Here is a 16,873-nt window from a genome sequence, read left to right as displayed (position 1 = left end):
TGCCACCCCAGCTTTCTGATTAGTCTCTCTACTTCCAGTGGACTACATGCATAACGTCTGTTGCGCTGGATCCATTTACATCTTCTATATTAGCTCTGAATCGGAGCCTCAATGTGATTTAGAGGCTGTGCAGTGAGAATGAAACTTCTCCCCTGTTATGGTTGCTGGAATCTGGCAACTTCATATGCTGACTCTGTTAGTGGTAGAAGCAGCAGTTTGGAGATCCAGGCGTCCCCTCTCACTCTGGGCACCTACTTCATAATTCTCAGAAGACTCGAAACCATTAACCTTGGCAGGGGAGCAGAGAGAGCTCCTGAGCTCAGCTTGATAGAGATGCGAAAGGTGTTCAGCAGTTGCAGAGTCGCAGCTGTGTTACCTGCTTTGCACTAATTAGGAGTTACCATGAATCTGCTTGACAATTAAGGACAGAGGGAACTTTAAGGCAGATTGGTACCATGGGACGGTAAACAGCTCTCAAGCAGGCAAAATGAAAATTTGCACCAAGTACCGTGTTTTACTGAGACTATAAAATGTCTTTAATAATGTGGATTCAAATGTATAAATAAGTCTGAAGGAGGTTTTCTGCCACTTGGAAGGAGTTTCTCTCAGGGAATAACATTGCTTCAGAGCCCTAGTAGTGCAAGTAGTTATGTGTGTGCTACATCACCTACCAGATGAATAATTATTTCAACACTAGCCTTCACCAGTTCTTGTTCAGGTGCCTGGCTTTGGACTAATATATCATAGCTGTAACAGCCTAGCAATTAAATAGCGATCTAGAATAGGAAGGCACAAAAAGACGCCGTTTCTCTTAAAAGTCATACTTGATGAGCCATATTTTAAAGCTGAATCTTTCCCAGCTTGTTTTCAGTTCTTCCTTGCTTTTTTTCTCCACTTAATTTATGCATGCATGATCTATTTCCATTCATACGCCTCTAGGTCATGAGGGCCCTTAAATCGTGTTCTTTTGGTGGGCCGTAATACTACCTGAGGGTAGGTTTATCAGGGCTCTATTCTTTAAAGACCTGATGCTAAGTTTCAGGCAAGGCAAGATGGTCTTGTCATCATCCAGAATCTAAGAAAGAGACAGCAGCCTAGATGTGACTTATAGCTAGGATGCAGGAAGATGTGCAAAGTTTCAGGGGAAACCTGCATGCCATGAGATATAGTTGAAAACTGTAAATATAATTAAGCCAGGTGGATTCCATGCCAACAAAGAGGATTAGGGCCTGGTGGATCTGGTAGACCATTGAGACCTCTGCGGATAGATGTCAATTTATTTATACCCCTTCTCCCTGGGGGAAACAACAACATAGTTTGATGTCTAAATGAAGTAATCTCTAGAAAGAAAAGGGAGATTATATTTGTTAAACTGTATAAAAAAATCAGAAGATAACATGGCTTTGTTCACAGTATTGCATAAAGAAGATTAAAGACGAGGAACAAGCTGCTTAAACACTGTAAACTAATTAGTTCTACGAATTGTTTTCCCGAGGTTCATGAGATGTGAAACATTGGCACCAGTGCGTGAAATACACTCTGCCTCAGTGCTCTTTTCAATTTATTTTTCTGTTAGTGTCATATGTATATAAAAAAAAGAGCAGCCAAAAAGAAAGAGGTTACAGAAGGAGACCAAAGCCTGTCAGAGGACTGAGGCTGACATTTTGTCATCTTAAGCCTGCCGCGGGAGGGTCCCCCTCTAATACCCTGTATAAATAGCAGCTTCGTTTCCTGCCATCACAGGCTACATTGCACAAATGATGTCATGACAAGGCCCAGAGGAATTCCTGCTGCTGCTTGGAGCACTCTGGCAGCTCGCAGCGCAGCAAGGCCCAATCCAGCGGGTGCATCCTTGCTTCCAGGAGCTGGGTCTTTCCTGAGAGCAGACAAAGGGGGGGACCCAGCATGAGGGCTGGGCCGGGGGCCTGCTATCCTCAACTTCTCATGCCCTTGTTCAAAGGAGAAATTTACTTTTTAAAATTTATTTTTATTTATTTTATTTTTATTTTTGGCTGTGTTGGGTCTTCGTTTCTGTGCGAGGGCTTTCTCTAGTTGCGGCGAGCGGGGGCCACTCTTCATAGCGGTGCGCGGGCCTGTCACTGTCGCGGCCTCTCTTGTTGCGGAGCACAGGCTCCAGACGCGCAGGCTCAGTAGTTGTGGCTCATGGGCCCAGTCGCCCCGCGGCATGTGGGATCTTCCCGGACCAGGGCTCAAACCCGGGTCCCCTGCATTGGCAGGCGGATTCTTAACCACTGCGCCACCAGGGAAGCCCAGAAATTTACTTTTTTTGTTCTAAAATCAAATATTTTCTAGGTGGAGGACCAGCCAAGGCTAAGTTTTTATTCCCTAAACAACAGATAACTATATTTACTTAATTTAAAGTAGAATAGCAAGTTTTTTTTTTTTATGTAACACATTTTCTTTTTCAGAACTTTAACTCAGAGATATGTTACTAGGACAGTAGATGAACTCTCTTGTCACTCTGACTCTCTATCCTCTCTTTTCTGCTTCTCTTCCCGTGTATATTGTGCAAAAACGGAACATCCTTGCTTCCTACCATAGGCTTTCACAGGTCTCCTAGTCAGAACAAATCCCTACTTTCTCTGTATTCTTAGGGAACTAGGTGTAAAACTGCATGAGAATACCATCCTCTTTCTTTTTATTTTACCATCAAACTTCTTCAAGGTGCACTTCCTCCCTGGCTCCTGGCCCAACCCTGGGAGGAGGCTGTTTCAGCAGCACCTGATGACCTCCTTGTTATCAGGTCCCCTTGACCTCAGTTCTCATGGAGCCAGGCTTTCACGCCCACCAACTCCAGCGTTCACCGCTGTGGCCCAGCCTCCTTTCTGAAACTCTCCTGAATCCAGGAGAACCGTGGAGTTTCCTCACCGCCCAGTCCTTATGTCTGGCTTTTGCTTCTGCAGGAGACACTCATTCCCTATTGCCTGTTGCACGTCTCTGATGTCTGTCTTGTTCACTGTTGTAGCCCCAAATTCTAGAACAGTGCCTGCCATGTGGTGTAGGAGCCCAATAAATATATGCTGAATGAATTAAATACATGATTCTCCCTAGGATGTCCCCCTGTCAGCTCCTCAAACCCAGGAACTCAGTACCATACCTATTTCTCTTGACTGCCAAACCTACTTCTCCTTATTTGTTCGCCATTTGGGGCTAGCTCTCCTCCTTCCCTGGTTCAGATTTCGGTCATTATCAAGTTCTCCTTTCTGCTCACTGCTGAGCAGTCCTCCATCCTGGGAGGTCAGCTTCCCCACCGTCTCTCAGTCCTTCCAGTCATCTTCACTCCCCTTACCAGGCCCTCGTGCAAGCCATCCGCTAGTCTTTCCCAGACAACTTGTAAGAGGCTTGTAACTGCCTTCCCTGTGGTCCGTTCATCCCCCACTCTGCTGTCAGAATGACTTCCCCCAGTCACAGATCTGAATACGTCGAAAAATATAAGATCACTCCTTGTCATAACAAAGTCAAGATGATTCATGATTAATAGCATCCAAAGCTCCTTTCAATCTGGCACTTGTTTATGTCTCACTTCACTCTCCACTATTTCTATGTCCTCCCACTCAAGCCTAGCCTCCCAGTGTCTCAGCAACTTGGTTCTGCTTAAATTGTGGCTTCTTCTGAGAAGGCCCCTGAGAAGCCCTCCTTTAAGGTTGTTTGCCTTTCATGCACTTACCAAAGGGAGCCAGATGTTTGCTTAACTGTTGAACACCTCCCCCTTCCAAGAGAAAGCTTCTGAGGGCAGAGTCTGTGACATTGGTCTTGATATCCATCTGGTACCTAGGATGGTGCTTTACATGTAGCCTGGTGCGTTACATTAAAAAAAAAAATTGAATTCTAGCCTTTATTATACTCCACCATATGTTATAGTTGATATTGGATAGTTGGCATTTCTTGGTCCCTGACACTAAACTCCTTAGGAGCAGAGAGCATCTCTGATACATCTTTGTGTCCTTTCGTAGGGCAAGAAGTAGGTTCACAGAGAATGTGGTTGAATTTAAGTTTAAATAAAAAGAGTGAATGTTGACTGGATAAAAATGCAGACAGTGCTGGCAATATGATGATTTATGGAAAAAAAAATTCTTCACTTTGAGCGTTAGTATATATTTCATTAAGCAATCATATCAAAAGTAGTAATATGTTGGCTTTTCCAATTTCAACTAGGGCCTGTGTGTATGAAGCATATCTGTAGGGTACTTTTTACATAGAAATATGTATTATTCTGAGTTTTCTAATGACTTTTAAAAAAACTGATATAAGCAGGCACTGGTAGGTTTTAGACATCACATTGTAAGAATTAAATCAGTACTACTCCAACTGAATTTTAGTATTTTACCTTTTTTTTTTTTTTTTATAGAAGAGTGTTTTCAGAGTATAAGTATTGTACTTGGAAAACCCTATTTCCTTTACTTGTTTTTCAAAATATACTGGTAAGATTTTTTTTTTTTTTTTTTTTTTGCTTTCAGATAGTATAGCAAATTAAAATGAGGGCTCTGGAGTCAGGAGCCCTGAGACTCAGTTTTCTTATCTGTAAGATGGGGCTAATCATGATCCTACTTCATTAGGATGCTGAAGATTTGAGATGGTACCTTTAAACTCTTAGAATACTTGGCACACACCCAATACATGGTTAGGTAATATTATTCTTTTATTTTAACTGGGATTTGTATAGGGAGGGGGTTGTGTGTTTGGTGGGGGAAACTGGGAAGAAAAGTCTCATGGACTTCCCTGGTGCTTTCTAATTTGTGAACAGCAGTGGCCATGAGTGACTCCCCAGAAGACTTGTGTCACCTGTAACCTTAAAACCCTGTGGCACCAGTAGATCACTTTTTTGTCCTGAAAGAGGATAGCTGTAATTTAGCTTTTTAAAAAATATGTTTTCATTTATTGAGGTCAGTGCATTTGTGTCAAACAATTGAAACCGGACAAGAAAAATCAAGGGTAGCCTGGGCACTGCTCAATTATTACTCCAATCAGATTTTAATTAGCCCCAGATGTAGAAGGAAGTGCTATTTTTATTATACATTACCATGCACTTGCTTACATATTTACCCTGGGGTTAGAGGTGTTTTATTAATTATTTTTGTTGGCAACCAAGACAATAGTTTTGACTTCTGAATTGAAAGTTGCCAACCTGTTTAAACACTAATAACCATCATAAAAAATGAGCAGTGCTATTTACTAAACATGAATAAATCTCTACAAACTAGAGTAATTCATTGTTCACATGAGATCAGCCTTAACTTTTATTCACGTTATTCCGGATCCCATCACTAACAAAGTATTTTTTTAATCTAAATTAAAATTACTTTTTAATTTAATTTTATTTTTTGGCTCTGTTGGGTCTTTGTTGCTGTGCACGGGCTTTCTCTAGTTACGGCGAGTGGGGGCTACTCTTCATTGCGGTGCGCGGGCTTCTCATTGCAGTGGCTTCTCTTGTTGTGGAGCACGGGCTTCAGTAGCTGCAGCATGTGGGCGCAGTAGTTGCAGCGCAGGGGCTTCAGTAGTTGTGGCTCACGGGCTCAGTAGCTGTGGCGCACGGGCTTAGCCACTCCGCGGCATGTGGGATCTTCTTGGACCAGGAATTGAACCCGTGTCCCCTGCATTGGCAGGCAGATTCTTAACCACCGTGCCACCAGGGAAGTCCTAAAATTACTTTTTTAATTCGAGGCCTTTTTTCCAGCTTTATTGAGGTATAACTGACAAATAAAATTGTAAGATATTTAAAGTGTACAGTGTGATGAGTTAATTTGAGGCCTTTTAATTGATACGAATTGTCAAAATGTATTCGCATCTCTTTTAGTATAGTATACCTTCCTGATCGAAAGGTTAGCATTGATTAATTGTATGTTTTTGGAGCAGCGTGAGAGAAGTATAACAACTTCCATAAATAAAATGAAGGTTTCATTTTAGAAAATGTTCTAATGACAACAGTAAATGGGAGTATGAAAATAATTCAATCCTTTCACAAAAATAATTAACTACTAAGGGATGTCTATTGATTCCAGAAGTAAACTCAGGTGACCCTGTCTTATTTATGGAGACTGATGAGCTCCAGTTGGTATGTTTATTCCTTTGCCCCTGCCACTTTTCAGCATTTTTTACATGCTGTCTAGAAGTTTGCAACTTTCATGCTATATATTTTTTCCCGTCCGACTTTTATGACTTCCCCCATAAAATGTATTGGTTGTCTGAGTCTCACAAATCCTGAACTACTTAGTGGCTGTGGCTGCATCCATTATGCTGTTCTGTGTGTTTGTGTGTTTTTTCTTAGACATCTGTGTAGATCGCTTCTGAAATTTACAAAACCTTTGTAACTAATCCCATAGGTTGACCTGAGCAGGGGCAGTGTTTGTTGCTGCTAATTACACAGTGCAAACCTTTGGGAAATAGGCCCTTTGTTAATGATGCATTTGAGCAAGCAACTAAATATTCCTGGATAATGCTGAGAGTATTAACTCACCTAGGTCTCTCTGCTGTGGATCCCCTGCCTGTCTCTTCTTTCTACATAGATGTCTGGCCACGGTGCTTGAGGTGCGTATTAATTGGTGGATGAGGAAGAGAAGGGAGACACTTTCTTTGGCAACAGGGTGTAAACAAACATCTGCGGGATAAGGCACAGGTGGATTATTAGGTATGACATAATTAGTAGTATTTCTGTCGTGGCGTTATATATCTATTAGGGGTTTTGTTTTGTTTTTCTTTAAGATGTTGGGGGTAGGAGTTTATTAATTAATTAATTTATTTTTGCTGTGTTGGGTCTTCGTTTCTGTGCGAGGGCTTTCTCCAGTTGTGGCAAGCGGGGGCCCCTCTTCATCGCGGTGCGCGGGCCTCTCACTATCGCGGCCTCTCCTGTAGCGGAGCCCAGGCTCCAGACGCGCAGGCTCAGTAGTTGTGGCCCACGGGCCCAGTTGCTCCGCGGCATGTGGGATCCTCCCAGACCAGGGCTCAAACCCGTGTCCCCTGCATTAGCAGGCAGATTCTCAACCACTGCGCCACCAGGGAAGCCCAGGGGGTTTTGTTTTGAGGCTTTTTCCTTCCTAGGGCTTGAAAACCTGCCCCTCCTATATCGCAGTGGTTATCCCTAAACATGGCCAGAAATCCCACTGCTGCCAATCAGTTATGCTACCTCTAAATATCAGCCTCTGATTGATAGCTTGTTAAAGTGAGTTTCAAAACTAAGGGGAACTCTCTTTAGGGCAGGTATATATTTGATTTAGGGGGTATTGATTTGCATAATTTAGCAAATAAAGCGCTGTAAAATTAAAGGTCTGGAGACATTTACTCTTACCTAACTTAAAAAAAAATTCATATATTGGGGCCTAGATTAGTCACATAAGAACCACCCTGTAAAAAGGAAACAGTACAGCTGGAAGTTAGTCAAGAGAACCCAATAGAAAACCTTGAGAACCTTTCACCTGGTGGCTTGGTTATTACTATCAGGTCCACCCAAAAGAAAGTAGCATCATATAGAGAAATAAAAAGGATTTATAACATGTATCACCAAAAGACACCTGAAAAACAAAGGAATGTAATTGCCAGAGATTCTTTTACAATTACAAATACAATAGAGACAACTTTTTCCTAGAATAGTAATACTTCACATAAAGAAAGTCCTTTTCCAACATGTCTTTTCTGTTTCTTCATAAGTAGCATATGCAATTTTAGGTCTAGATTTGCATCTGTAAACAGGCAAGAAAGGTAAGGGTTTCCCCACATGTTACTCTATTGATTTCTTAGTTCAAAAAGTTACAAATTATTTAACCTGTTTTAGGAGAAAGAGAGAGCCCTAAGATAGGTACAGTGTACAGATAACTATTTTAGTTCTCTTACTGTTCTGTTTAGTATCTACTTCAGATGCATTGACCTATCCATTAAATATCTCCTCAGATTCTTACCAAGAAAATATTTTCCCCTCTTGATAAGCCAGTAACTTCCCCCTTTGAAACTGTGTGATGCATTGTTCCCTTTTTTGTTTTGGCCACCAGATAGCTCAGCTAAGTCTTGTGTTAGCTTGCCACACAGCATCTCCTGTTCACTGCCTCATGCTTACTAGCAGCACTTGCACATAGCAGTACATGCTTACTAAATATGTACTCAATCAGCAGGTGTATGACGAAGTTGTTTTTCATTAAAATCAATTTCCCATTCTCTTTATATTTGACTTTTTGTTGTTGTTGTTTTTAAGCTAAGATCTAAATGGTTTCATTAGGTCTGATTCTTATTTGTGAACCCCATCAAATTATTTCATGAAGGAGTCAGGATATTATAATAAACATGAAACGAATATGCTTTGTTGTATATGATAACAGCATGGTTTGAATGTTACTCTGTGTGTGTGTGTGTGTGTGTGTGTGTGTATGAAAGTACACATTTTAAAGGCAGCTAAATGGACTAAGAATAAAGTATTTCTTTAAGGAGTTAAACTCAAAAAATCTTGACACATAAAATTCTAGGAATTGGAGTTGGTGGAAAGGTAATGAAGTATTCCTCCCCAAATTATACTCAGATATTCTCATTGAACTGGTCATTTCCATTTATTTTATAGTTAATTAAACCAGAGGGGAGAAACAGCAGGAATAGAAGGGTCTGTTTTGAAACTCCAAACAAGTCAGTTGATGGCTTTGTTTATCAGTAAAACAGCACCGGATCCCTGCTTCATGAGGGAGTCATGAAAATATAGACTTGTAAAGGTTTACATATTTCCGTTCTAAGTCTTATGTACTCTGTTTTGCTCTCAAGAGCGTAGTTCCTTAAAAACTCTCAAGCCACCCTGGTATCTTCCATCTCATGTTTTATTGATTTTCAAACTATACCATTTCAAGCAGGTGCCATGCTGTGAAAAACATGAACACAGTTTGAAATTCACTCCTGTAAAATATTTCGACATTAGACATTTGAAAAGGATCTGGGAAGTGTTGATATTAACAACATCCCATTGCTCCAGAAACAGTTCAGCCTGGGTATTTTGAGACACTGAAGTAATGTAATCTTAGGTAGAACAATCCACTTTCTCATTTCGGGGTGGTACAAATATGGGATGTTCTCATGAGGAATATGTACCAAGGTTGGGGATAGCCTAGAACAGTTTATCTTCTAATGTGTGAGCCCTGTGCAAGGTTACAGTGCTGTTGACAGAATCCTTGAGCATCCCTCAAAATTACACTGGCTTTTCAGGCTCTGCTCCCCTTTTAGCAATGCAGCAGGTTAAAATAACTTCTGGAGCACTTTGGCAATATCGTACTACTGAAGGCCTTAAAATCTCTTGACGTTTTTCTTCCAGGAGCCTCACTGAATCCTTTGACATAGGCAGGAGTAGCATTTTGTTTTCTTGAGTTCCTTGGGAAGTTTGCCTAAACCACCATCCTTCATGAAAACCCTTGTAGTTAGGTCTGCTGAATTTTCATAGGGCATCACTGAGCACCACAAACCATCTGCCATTTCACACTCAGCTACTTGAGGTCAGTAGCTCAGCTACTTGATACTGATAGCTGGGTAGGTGTGAAGTGTGTGAAATGATGAGCCATATCACAAGAGTGGGGTGAGGTTGCACCAGTACCCGTTTGGAAAGATAGTGTGTGTTCATTCACAAAGGCAAATTAATTATTAACATTTAATACTGTATAACTTACAGGGAGAAAAAAAAAAAGATTGTTTATTCACTGTGCCATTGTGACACCTTTGTTCAACAGGGGACGCGTTACAAACGCCACTGGTAGTAACTCGAGGATATGTCCTTTAACAGCTCGTTAGTAGTCATTTCCCAGTCAAGTAAACATCTTAGCCCCAAAGTTTATTTAATAAGGTGCAGTCATAGCGTAGAAGCAGGAAGTAACCTCAAATTGTACGATCACTATCTTAACAGTGGGGCAGAATTCTTCTAATAGACAGTGGTTTGGGTGGAAATGTAATAGCTTTTGAATGGTTGGAGCCTGGACAGTTATGAGTTACCACAGTTTGTCCTTTCACTTAGAATGGCCTTGAATAGTCACACAGGCCATCTACATTGTCTTTGATCTTCATGGTTTCTCCTTGCTCCCTCCCACTGGCAATTCAGCCAGCATCATTCTGGAACAGTTGATGGTTTTCCCTCTGTCTTTAGAATGAGTGGCTCTTGGCTGAAACATGGTGGCCTGGTATCAGTAATTTTCATTCCCAAACAGGTATAACAAAATCGAAATGGTATTCCCTACATGAGTCAGTATCTGACACCATCAGGCCTGGCATCTCCTAACAGAGTTGTTGACCTAGAGATTTGCTCTCCAGCATGTTAAAGCCATCCCAGGACGCTTTAGGTAGAGGATTGCAATTGAGCTATTCCTCATCGCCATCTCAAAGATGCATCGTTGCATGATAACACCTCCCGGTACTGTATTAGTCATGCTTGGAGGAAAACTCAACAGGGGTTTCTGATCCTCTGGGAAATTTTTACATTCAAAATTGGAATTCAGACTGTCTGAAATCCTTGAAAACTCTATTCTGGCTGTTCTGTGCTGATGACTATTTCTTAAAGTAGAAGACAATCTGTAAAATATTATTGATTACATGGCAGACTCAGAGAAGTGACAAAGACAGAGGTTCTTTAGCAGGAAATGCAAACCTTCATGGCTACTGCAGCCAGACAGATAACTCAGTGAGAAAATCAGGCCTGATGTACAAACTTGGTGAGTAAGGACCCTACTGTAAGGGATGGCTGCTCACCCATTCTAGCAGAGTATTTCTGTGAAAGAAGAATATGGAACCAATGATGCCAGATCTTCCAATTTTTCACTAGAAGGCCGAAATCTGTACTTTATGTGAAATCTCTGGATTCCTAAAGATTGGTTCAGATTAGTCTGAAACCCTGGATTGGCCAAAACGTACACATATGGAGTGGAAATTGGTTCATAGGCTACCAGTTTACAATCTGACTTTTATGGAGATTTATGGAGATTTTATGGAGATTTTATGGAGATTTATCATGCACCATGATAGTGGTGCATGTGGATGTTAAAGTCAAATGAAAATACAATAATAAATTAGAACACTGAATCAAAACATGTTCTGGGGCTGGAAGAATATGTCGTGGTATGATATCCATCCCACATCAAATTATAGATGGCTAAGCTAATTGTATTTTCAGATTCATTGAGCTTTGGGAATTGGGTCTATCATAGCCACAGTTCTTGACTTGGGGCACAGTTCTATCAGCCTCTCCAGTGAGCTGTAGTTAACATTAACACAAGACATCATCCCTAGTAAGAACCTAGAGAAAACAGCTTGTTTGTCGTTGGTGAAGACATCTAGTTCTTCTCAGTGTATGTATGCAAAGCATAGTCAGTGAAATCCAGTGGAATCCTTGAGAAGCTGGCTGCTATCATTTTGGGGAATTTAAGAATAATAAGAACAAAGAGTTGAATAAAATAAATACTTTAAAGACTCAAACTCTGCAAACTTCGGTAGAGCCAGACTGCTAAACATCAGGCCTGGAATGCAGCGTTTGGGAATGATATGTGGCTTCCTTGAGCCAAGAGAGGAGCTGTGTGGAGTGTAAGTTCCAGAGGCAAAGTTTCAAAGTGTCAGCTATACAAAGGCTACAGCTTCAGACACAGCGTATCTCTGAGCTAGATCTCCATCCGAAACAACATCTTGGAAGAGGGCAGAGTTGTTTGCAGAAAAACAGTGGGCAGGGTCCCTGGAATGAGTTGGAGCAACCCCGGGGAGGCAGGTGATACATAGGTGAATGAAGAGTTCAAGCAGGTGCTGGGGGTAGACTCCATTTCTAGTGGTGAGATTCCTGTCAAGAGCTAAGAATATCAAAGGTTTATTCAAATATCCTTTAGCCTTTTGATCAACTGGACATTTGCATCCCTTGGTCCTACCAGCTTTATTTCAGTGGAGAGTATGCTCAGATGACAGAGCAGCTCACATTACTGATTGCTATCTGTTTGTCATTCTAGCCCTCTTACCTCCCACATGAGTTGTACCTTTTTGGTGCAAGTAAGCTGCCAGGGCTAGCCTGGCTTGATGTCTGTGCTGCAGATGTCTCTAATTAACTTGATTGAGACAGGTCCCTGGGATCCTGTTGCACAGTCTGACCAGTCCCCCTGTCCTGGGTTGCACTATCTTGTCACCTGATGCATGCCTCTTGCTAACGTTCTTTGAGCAACGTTTACTAACAAGTCTTCAAGTGCCCGTGCTTTTAATATGAAAGCCGTGGAGTGACGGTTGCTAATGAGCAACAGAGGAAGGCAAAATGTCAAAAATCTCGGGTTCGTCTTTAGGGTCTGAGAAAATGTTACAATTTTTATCGTTACTAGTGTGGCTAACATCATTATCTGTCATAGCTGAAAGAAACCTGGTCTCAACTCATTGCAAGCATAGACCCTTAAATGACTCTGTTGTGCAAAAAGTGATAAAACAAGTGTTTGGAAGGACTGGTTTGACTAGTTCAGAGATCTGCAAGATGTCCAATTACGGTAGGTGAAACCAGCCTCAAGCACTGTAAAGATTGGAGTTGTTTTTATTCCCTCAACATCTACATTGTCGTTTTTTTCTGTAGTAATAAATTATTCAGTTATCTGTTGTATTTTGTGTATGTGCTTTTGTGCATGTGTGTATGTGTTTTCTCTGAAGAGCTCTAGCTTTTTCTACAATTTCCAGAATTTGGTATATCAGTTCAGACTTACGGCTATTTATTCTGACTTTCTGCAAGGATATCTTAGAGCAGTTATTTCTAAAATATTCTGACACAGTAGTCACTTACTAAATGTTGAAAGAAATAATAGAGGAATCTTCAGCTATGTATAAGAACTACTATACATGTAATATTAATGACTTTATTATTCCTTATAAATATAATGCCAAGCTGTGAAGGGAAATACTGAATTTTTTTATTTTTAAATTCTGTTTTCCTTGGTTACCCTTTACACCTGAACTGATAACCAAATACATTCCTTTTGGCATCTTTTGGTAGAAGGCATACTGTCATGAATCACTGTTACTTGGCAGCAAAGCTACTCAACGACACAGGGTTGTGGTCACGGAAAGTACAGCATTTACTGCAGGGCACCAGGCAACAAGAACAGGCAGCCAAGGCTTAAAAACCCGAACTCCCCAATGGCTTTCAGGCAAGAATTTTTTAAGGCAGCATTAGGGGTGAGGGTGGCAGGGTGCGTGCGTGATCAGCTCCTGAACATTTTCCTGATTGGTTGGTGGTGAGGTAACATGGTGATGTTTCGGGAATCTTAATTCTCAACCCTCTGGTTCTAACCAGTCTGAGGTCTGTGTGCTTGGGCTCAGCATGTAGTCACCATCCTCACCTGGGTGGGGGTCTTAGTTCCTGCAGAACAGCTCAAAGATATACATGGGATTGTTATTTATATCCCTTCAGGAGGAGCTAAGAGTCCTGTGGTTCTATTGTCCTAATCATTAACTGCTTGAGTCTGCTCTTTGGAATTCAGGGAAGGCCAAACAAGAAGCAGGGGGCACTGAGGGGCTTGCACCTGGGAGGGACCTGCAGGGTCCTGCTTGGTTTCAGTCGCCCCTTTTCTTTGATTTCCCTCAATCCTGAGAGGACTAGGGGTAGGGCAAGAAAGGGAATAAAGTTTTGGGTAGAGAAGTTATTCATAAACTCAGCAAAGGACCTTGGTTTTAGGGGGACTTGCTTTTATCGCCACAATTCATGGTCTGGCATCATTAAGCAACATGGCCTTGCCTTCTCCATAATTTGCAAATGGACAAACCTGTTAGCTGAAGTAGTTCATTATCAGTCAACCAAGCTGCATTATTCAGTTGGAGGACTGATATTTCTATCCTCACCTGACTAGCATGAATTTGTAGACCATGTACCCCAAAATAAAGGTTAAAGAGAAGATGGTGACATGGTCCTTATCAATGCCAAAGAATATAAAATGCAATTGGGATCATGCCCCAATTTAGAAAAGATCATCTCTATAAATATACACTTCCTGTGTAATAATGTTCTCAGTCCTGTTGGATTTCAGAAAGGGAAGAGTTCTTTGTGGGCTATGAAGGTGGTGAAAGCTTTATAGAGGAGCTCAACCACTGAAAAAAGTCCAGGGCAGGAATTGAGGGAATTAGAGGCAAAGGGAGAATCAGCAGAGACCTAAGGTGGGAGCTCACAGGGCACGTGAGAAGGCCAGGTTGACAGAGGAGTCTTGAGAATTGAGATAGGAGAGGTTCCATGGTGCCAAAGCATGGAGGATGTGATGAAGGACCAAGCACGGATTCGACTTGCTCTTACAGAATAGGGAGTCTTCTGGGTTCTTCACCTGGGACGGCCTGATGAATTGGGAAGAGAGAATGGAAAGGAATAAGGGAGACTAGCTAGGAGGTGATGACGCTAATCCACATGTGTGACAGTAGGCCCTGTGGTAGCCTGTGGTGTTAGAATAGATCACGATAGCTCTGAGCAGGATCGCGGAGAAAGAAATCATCAGAATATAACAGATGAGCTTGTGTAGAAGAAAAGAGACCAAATAAAAGAGACAGCTTTCTCCTGATTTCATTTAATCATTCTTGTGGCCATGTCTATCAGAGAGCAGGGAATAGAGAAATGAAATTTCAACATGTTCATTTTATTCATTATTAGTACAGTTAAGCTTTGAATGAAAGGGGAGAAGGATTTATGGATTATTGAAGGACTGCTAACATCGAGGGTTGTCATGGAATTTAGAAGCACATTTTAAACTTCCATCTATGCATCCTTAGGAAAAAGCATTAGCAATTGACTGATTCTATCAGCTTCTCTGTTTAGTCCTCCAATTTTAATCAAGTAAGACAGAGACAGGCATTAATGGTTGATCTGCTATTATACCACTCTCTCTGGTCAAGTCTCAGTGCTGACATGCATATGGTAATTGGAGATTAGTCATTTCCTGGGATATGCTTCATCATCCTTAGAAGCCATACAGTGATGATTGGGTGTCATTTGCTTCTGGTCCAGCTTGGAGGCTTAAAATGGCATCTCTGGCTATTCAGATAAGCCTTGTTCAGGACTGGATGGCAGCTCCAGGAACAGCAAGTTAGTGGTCCCAGGACCCCCACTGCAGCCATTTTTCAGGAGCAAAAGCGGACGGCCATAGAGTGCCTGTGCTGGCACCGACGGGGTCATCCTTTCAGGGGAGGAGAGGCTCCTCCAGCTGTAGGTGTGTGTCTGAATTTTAGAGCCCCTCTAATGAATTTTAGACTGAGAATCTCATTCTCCTAGAACTATCACTTGAGAATCAGAGTAATTATTTCCTATTGCCCTTTGTGGAATACAGTTATAATTGCATTACTGTTAACGGTCTTTGCATTAACACTTAATTGTTAATGTCCTCCTAATTTGGAGGAAATCATCACCTCTTCACATTTTATTGCCAGAAAGAGTTGTTAAACTCAAAGAGGATCATCTGAAGCTTCCAAATGGAGAAAAGAGAAAAGATGCTGGAATTTAGGGCAGAATTTGTGGGATGACTGCTCTTTCTGGTGTGTGTGTTTGTTTACTTTTAAGGTACTATATGTCTGTTTCATTTTGAGGTTAACCACAATGTACAGAAGATCGCTGGAAAGTTAACAGGGATTCCTGTGAGGCGTGGAAATGGCTCTGGGGTTTATAGCAGGAAAAGGGCAGAAACTTTCATTCATAGCTGACATCCTGTTTGAATGTTGAAAGGCACATTAACAAGAAAAGAAAGACGCCACTGTGGCAAGGTCAGCCAGACGGTGGTGGGCTCCAGGCCTTAACTTTCAGATGATTGTGAACTTCTTCCTTAACAATACACTGAACTGCCTGTTGTTCACAACCAAGCGGCTGCTTGGCTTAGCTCTGCAACAGGAAACTGAAATATTTTGAGACATCTTTATTCAGGCTTGCAAAAAAAAAATAGAGAGAGCGAAAGGAAATACCGAAGTTTATCAATCTTTGAATCTGTTAAGTGGAATATTGTTTGGGGCATAGATTCTCAAATGTCCCAAATAATCTGGACCAAGACGTTCATTTGAACGTAGGATGGGCATCTCTATGGCACTGGTTTGGAAAGAGCTTTCTTAAGGGCTGGAAAGAGGTATAACAGGCTCCATGGATGTTCGACCTGGGCATTCATTCACACAGGGCCTGACGCTTGATAACATAATGTTATGTTGCTGCTTGCAGTTCTTAGTAATGTTTGAACAAGGGGTCTCACATTTTCATTTTGCACTGGGCCCTGCAAATGACATAGTCGGTCCTACTGAGCACTCCTTGATGACTGGGGCAGAATGTGGTTTAAAATTTCACCACATGTGCTAGAAGTCAGATCTTCCTCAGTCACCCATGAGTAATTAAATTCTGTATTCTTATCAACACACAAACTGGTTTGACAACATTGCAGGCTTGTTCCTTTTTTTAAAATGTCATTTAGTTAAGCAGCTGTATTTCCTTGATACAGGATGCCAAATAACCTGTATGACCTAATTTTTTTTTTTTTTTTTTTTTTTTTTTTTTTACTTTTCAAATGGGTGTTTCTATATCTAATGCAGGCTACGGATTCATGTTGAAATATAAAGTAGTAATTAATGAGCTTAGTTTCATACATTTTTAATGTGTATTTCAACCAAAAGAGCTGTTAAAGCTGGTGGAATATCAAAAATGGTGAGGTTTTAACACCCACAAACCCTGGGGCACATTCCTTAATTTCTAAGGGTGTGGTTGTTTAGACCTGGAAGATTTCAAAAGCATCTTCTAAGGAAGGTCACCTGGCACTGGGTCAGTACAGAATGGACATTTAATGATTCCTGCTGGCAGAGCTTGGTTTCTTATCAAGTTTTGTACTGACAAGTGAGGAACTACTCCATTCATTTTATTTTGCTCTGTGACTCATTAGCTTTATTTCTCATA

General features: G+C 41.3%; 1 protein-coding gene and 1 long non-coding RNA gene across 3 annotated transcripts in view; both read left to right on the top strand.

Moving 5' to 3' along the window:
- LOC129392340 (uncharacterized) overlaps positions 1–6,504 on the top strand; it is a 121,658-nt gene extending 115,154 nt beyond the window's left edge. The window contains exon 3 of the long non-coding RNA XR_008618097.1: positions 6,480–6,504. This is a non-coding gene — a long non-coding RNA (uncharacterized lncRNA). The remainder of the gene's footprint in view (positions 1–6,479) is intronic.
- The window catches only part of EFNA5 (ephrin A5), a 280,808-nt gene that overhangs the window by 176,901 nt on the left and 87,034 nt on the right, over positions 1–16,873 (top strand). The window lies entirely within an intron of this gene.

The sequence above is a fragment of the Physeter macrocephalus genome, chromosome 8 (genome assembly GCF_002837175.3).
Source record: "Physeter macrocephalus isolate SW-GA chromosome 8, ASM283717v5, whole genome shotgun sequence".
Classification (NCBI taxonomy): domain Eukaryota; kingdom Metazoa; phylum Chordata; class Mammalia; order Artiodactyla; family Physeteridae; genus Physeter; species Physeter macrocephalus.
This window is presented reverse-complemented; position numbering and strand designations above follow the sequence as displayed.